The sequence below is a fragment of the Haliotis cracherodii genome, unplaced genomic scaffold (genome assembly GCF_022045235.1).
Source record: "Haliotis cracherodii isolate W230 unplaced genomic scaffold, xgHalCrac1.p SCAF_12, whole genome shotgun sequence".
NCBI lineage: Eukaryota > Metazoa > Mollusca > Gastropoda > Lepetellida > Haliotidae > Haliotis > Haliotis cracherodii.
The window spans coordinates 27,355,453-27,362,275 of record NW_027266267.1 but is presented as its reverse complement, the minus strand read 5'-3'; positions in this window follow the sequence as shown (position 1 = coordinate 27,362,275).

Genomic DNA, 6,823 nt, shown 5'->3' with positions numbered 1-6,823 from the left:
GTATTCAAAGCTATCAGTATGTAAATATCACTCAAAAACACAAGCCTTCTGTAGATGCACATCCATCTATAACTCTACATGGTGATCAGCCTATACAAATCCATTAATGAATTGCAATGTCATCACATGCATCTTCTTCTCATACTTTAGTCATCACACTTATGAAATATAAATCTTTGCTGTACATCCCTTACATGACATCACAAATCTCTTATCTCTGTGGAACAAGGTAAACCTGTCATCCTGTAAAGCCGGCAATAAAACCAGACTGTGAACTAGGCAGGATTTTCCTGCAACCACCGTGGCGTTTATCACAGCAGTAAGATAGCACGCGTTATCCCGTCACTTGATGGTGACTAAAATGAAGATATAAATTGACCCATGGCAAGGACTTTGTTCCTCAAACCAGGAAGTTGAGTACGATCATAATCACACTTGGGTATTGCTCAACAACAACACACATCAGGTACACTGTAACGCTGTGTATTATGACAGTTCACTGAATATATGTACTTGTCGACACTCCTGTCATTAAGCTCAATTGGCATATATGGGTATGTTTATTAAATTACCCGATTGTTGACTATTACCTGTTATATATGATTTTTAGCATACATCATCAGCGTTCGTCCTATTCAAACAGTCACGATTTAAGTAAAGATTTGACATGAAAACCTTACTGTACAAACGGGAAAAAGAAACTTTTTCATAAAAGTTTAATAAAATCGGCGCATGATTTAGAAGTGCCCGTGTTTTTTGGAAGCATGACCCTCACACACGTTTTTTTTTAATGTGAACTGCACACAATGGTTGTTTAGCTATCAGGTGCTCATAAAACAACATCAACGTCTTTCCCCGGTAGGTATGCTGTAAACAAGAATGTGGCAAAACATTTTCAGCAGGGGAATACTCATGACTTGCCACGGGTCGGTCGTCGAGGTGTGACGTCGCGTCAACAAGGCAACCATTTGTGGTTATTGCATCTATGAGAATCGACACCAAACTGCCCCATTAACAGCTTGGACAGTTCCTCGGTTTACATCAATGAGTGGAAGAACCGTACGAAACCGGTTGAGAGAGCACAACCTCCGGTCACGACGTCCAACGACACGCCCAATTTTGCTTCCAGGTCACCGTCAGGCACTCCTAGCTTGCTGCAGACAACACCTGAGGTTCAAAAGACACGACTTGGACGGTTTCATCTGGACAGATCAGGTGGCAGTGCACGGGACCGATTTAGCGATGCTTGCCTTACTCAACGTCGTCAGTTTTGGGAAGAAAGTGTAATGGTATGGAGTGGCATAATGTTGCAATTTGAATAGCGTACGCTGGCGGGACGACATCTTTCGCCATCAAGTTTTATTTATTCTGCAAATGCAGGGACGTAACTTCACGTTGCAGCAGGATAATGTCACGTGTTGTAACAGACATTTTAAGGCAGCATAACATTGTTGTACTGCCATGGCCGTCTATTTCCCCAGACCTCTCCCCAACAGAACATGTCACGGATGACAGGACCGCAACCAGCCGGTAACACTACCTCAAGTGGACCTTTGGTTGACATTTGGAAAAACATCCCCCAGGCTGTTTTCAACCATCTGGTGTCTTCAGTGCACCGCTGCAGCCTCGTCTGTGTCAACGGCGGTCTGACGTGACCCGGGATGGGATGTCCTCAGATCTTTGTTTAGTGGTAGCTTAGAAACGGCATTCCTCGGTCATTCATTTGAGTACAATGTGTGAAAATCATTCTTGGAGTCTGTCGTCATGGCTGGAATAACGGTAAACAACATCTCATTATGAAAACATCTGGAACATGTTACGAAATCACTAGACTTGAACACCACATGCGTTCTCACCAATTCATCTATACTTTTTAATAGCATCCACCAAATTTGTGATATATAAAGGGCCAATAAAGCAAAGCCAGGGCCTGCAGCGTTTTTCATTTTAAAAACATTGAACTTTGTATCAATCAAAAACGTCCCACACTTTATGTTGTGAGCATGTAATTGCACTGCTGATGAACATAATAATGCTATGAAACTATCTAGAACATCATCACAAAGCATTATCCTCACTTAGTGACATTTCATAAGTGGAATATATGACAATACCTAAACAAGTCTACGGCCTATACCAGCGTTTTCAATCACACAAATGTAACTTTGAAATAAGCGAAATCATCCCACACCTTTTTGCGATAAGTATGTCATGTAAGTAAGCTGATGACTAAATAACACCAACGTTAGAAATATAATAAAAAGGTACAGGACACAATTAATTAATCGCGAGGGCTTGTATGACATGAAGACAAACAAGTAAACCTGCTGCCTTGTCACTGATGAGTGGTGTTGGTCCATTTGCTGTTTAACGCCATGAAAACGAAACAAGTGATCCCCATGATTGCCCAAATGAACAGTGTACGACGGCACGTTGTCGGCCAGCTTGCTTGGGGAATCTGACCGCCCGATCCAGTTGGTCACCGCGTACAACATGCCGAGGTAGACTGGGACTCACGCTAGTCAACAATCCTCACAGGGGAGATTATGATGAATATATGTGTTGCCATGAAGTATATAATCTGATCAATAACATATTTGCGTAATGGGCGCGTGGTTCATTGTGAGTGGCTTCACACATTGTACCCAAATCGGGAATCGACCCCGGGTCTTCGGCGTGATGAGCGAACGCTTTATCCACAAGGCTACCCGACTGCCCCGATTCATTGTGTGTTTGCTGATATCGAATCGAGCATGAACGCTTCAATCTCTGTGTTTGAGGGGCAGAGACAGTATTGTCTCGTCCGGATCTAGATTTATAATACTTCTCGTTGTGTGTACATGCATGTCCCTGACTCGAATACCAGCCAGGTTCAATAATGTTTTAAAGCAGATTTAATTATGCTATAAAAGAAGAAGAAGAAGAATCTAGCGGATTCTCTGTTTGAAGCACAGTCGCAATGATTTGCATGTGTCACACTAAGCAAGGAATGCTAACTTCTGAGGGTTCTCATATTTTACAGAACAGGGATTTATTAAAGTGGCATTACTGAATAAATCAAATCTTGTGTCATCCCACTGATTACATTCAGAAAGGAAGTGCATTTCATCTTCTATTACTTTAGTAGTATTGTTATCAGCACAATATTTACATATTCTGTCTTGTAGTGGAATGGGAGGCTTGGAATACCGACCAGTCTCTATAGATAAAGGGAGTGATCCACATCTGAACTTAACTTAGATACTTCTGTCTTCTCGCCGCTTCATGCTCTTTACATAAGAGCTACGATTACATAGGATTCCCATATCTCATCTTGTGGCAAGATTAGAAGAATGCTTACCAACACCATGGTAGTATCTACATGCTTTATTTTGGATGACCTACATGTACATGTATACGTAAGCCTTCAAACGCATTTATACACGAGAGACACACGCACGCACGCATGCACGCACGCACACAGGCATACACACGCACACACGCACGCACGCACGCATGCACGCACGCACACAGGCATACACACGCACACACACACAGGCACTCACAGTGGTATCGCCAGACAGGGCCGATTGTAGTTATGAGATTTTTGCATCCAAATTATTGTTCTTATTGGGCTGTTGTACAGTTTTTCGATTAAAGACACATTCCCAACTCATAAGATCATTTAGCCATGAATATCATACCAGTTGTTTTGTTTTAGTTGTTTGTTCTTTAACGCCGCACTCAGCATCATTCCAATTATATGACGGCGGCTGGTAAACAATCGAGTCTGGACCAGTCAACCCAGTGATTGACGTGTTTGCGCTGTTCCTCCAACAACTTGTTCTTGTGCAGGGCTATGCATTTTCGTGTACTGTATTGACATTTAATAGTCTATTCCCGACCTTGAGTTATTTTGCAATTCATCGTTCTCATTTGGTACCAAACAGACTGTATGTCATGAAATGTTTGTGTACGTTCGTTGTGAATGAGTATGGTTTTATGCCGCGTTTAGCAACATTTCAACAATATCACGGCGGGGGACAACAGAAAAGGGCTTCATACGTAGTACCCAGAATGTTCTTTGTGATTAATGACTTTCCCTATTTGTTCCTCTTACAGATAACCTGCTACCCAGATCGTGATTTATATGAGCCAGGGGCTTACTACAGCTGAAGTTATAGCGGTGTAGGTTACACACAACCAAATGTTTTCCCATAGACTTCTATAGTAACGTTATGATTTTTTAAAAAATAACTAAGCATTCAACAGCTATTACCTGTACGTGTGTGCACAGTTTGGCCTTAGAGCAGCAATAAAAAAAATAAAAATGACTAGCTTAGCCAGCTCCTTTTCCGAGTACCGGAAGCTAAACACACCACCCCCAGTTTCGCACCAAATGTCACCTACTTGAAAATAGCTGTGGTCACGTTCAGCATAAGTCATCATGTTGAAAAAGACAGTACTAAATATAGAAAAACATGGTCAGTTTTAATAACTGGATGGATGTACATTTGAAAGACATAAAAATCTTACAGAATATCCTCCAATCACAGCCTGCAGATATCTCTCGATCTGCACTGAAGGCTACGAAAACCGCACTGTCCCAACTGGTTCTGATTTGGTGTAGTAGAACCTGTAAGGACCGCTTGAGCTCCATTTGAATAACTCTCCCCTCAAGTGTCTGAAATTCAGTAAACTGAGAGCCTTAAGGACAACACATTTAAAAACAAAACTACAGGCCCAGTGGAAAAATGTAGGCCCATGGAGGTAGACATACTCTTGCAATATAAATTACAAATTACTGCCATCACACCGAGTTCCAACAGACTCTGTCGTGAGAGATGAAACCTATATTATTTATCAAGGAAATTACCAGCTTGCGAAACCACTTTGATTTAACATGTCATACACCATTTGAAAGGTCTGATCCTGCTGGTTATAAATATGAAAGTTATGTTTATCATATTATACGTATACTGCGTTTATAACTAAATTAAGTTCGTTTTCAATATAAAAAAATAAGCTAACACATTCATAGCGCGTCTATATTAAAAAGCAAGAAAGCAAAAATTATGGCGATTTTCAGCAATTTTAAGAATTCATAATAGAATTCCACTAACTTTTTTTTCTTTCTTTTTTATGTTAAAGTAATCGGCAAATGATGATGAAAATAATTTTAAGTACGATATATCATCACATATTTCCGCACAGTGACCTGAAAAAAATACCTGGAAATACTTACACTAACTTGCACTTTGATATTTGCCCTTGTATTATTATATATCCTGGTGTTTCGCTCAAAAATATCATCTCTAAAATAATATTTATTTATTTTTCCAAATTATTAAAGTTTAAAATTATCTTTAATTTTCATTCTGCTTATTTTATGTGTGCTTCAGGAGTTTAGCCAAGGCGGGTAACCCTGTTTAGGCTTCATGCTTTCCAGTTTGTGCAATAAGAGAATGAGGACCCATGCGGTCAGAAATAAGAAAAGAAAGAATTAAAAGTTAGAAAAGAAGATGGGTCTCCCAAAATGGCATGTTTTCATGCATTTGTATTTATATTCCAGTGTCAATATATTTCTGTAGCAATCTTATTTCCCAAAATGTTGTATTTGTAACTTCTTCTGAAGTAATGATAATGTGTTCAGTTTTCAAGCACTAATGTTTGCATTCTAGTAAATTTATAGTTGTATTTTCATCAAGTATTTTCAATTTATATTACATCATATAACTTTATATTATACATTCTTTCTGTGCAAATGCTCTTGTAAATATTTTGGTACAATTTAATGTCTTTTGTCAACTTTCGTTGTTTTAGTAATTTTCATACATTGTTGAACTACAAACTTATGATTGTTTAATTTTCCTTTGCAGTCAATCTTCCAACTCCAACGAGGATAAGGTTTTGGGTATTTGTTGATAATTGATGATGATGACATAAGATGCACATTATGAACTTTATTTGAAAATGAATACACAACAACTTGAGATGCATATATTATAAACTTTATTTGACCATGAACTTACAACAACATTGAATTATATTCTCCTTGAAATATGATGTTTGACAAATGGCAAATGAACAATTGAGAATGAGAATAGATATGAGAATGTGAATATAACTTTTGATCTTGGGCGAATTGACACGTATTGTGATCCTTACACCTACCAAACAAACGTTTGTATCGTTACTACCTACAAACCACGATACCATTTTATTTCTCTTTATTAGGAATTTAGAAATTTCCAATAATATTTCTCAACAAATATAATCAAATTGTGCGCAGAACAATGCTTAATTTCTGGAGGAAATCTGGACATGTCGAATCATTCTAGGCTTGTAGTACATTGCATATTCTCTAGGGTCTTGAAGGCAGACTATACAGGTATTAAAAAAGATGGCTACAGGATAAATGACAAAGAACAGTGAAGGGCGAAGCGTGGTTTATTTCACGACATTGTTCTATCATGGCGTCATTTCTGGTCCTCGCAAAATGATGACGTCATTGGACGACGTTATTTTTTATAGGGAAGTGTCTCGTGAGCTGTTCCCCATAGATGTAGCTGGGTACGGTAGGTAAACGCAATACTCGTAAGATCGCATTCAAATTGGAAGAGAGATGACACTCGGTATTAGTAGAAAGGGTAAGAGAAATATTGGTTCAAGAAACTCATTGAAATATCGGTTACTTGTATATGCATAACCTCTTAGAACGGTTTCTCATTGTGATAACTCACATTTTGGGTTGAACTCACATGTATGAGCCACGGTTTCTGATTGTGATAACTCACATGTACGAGCCACTGTTTCTCATTGTGAGAACTCACATTGTGGGGAT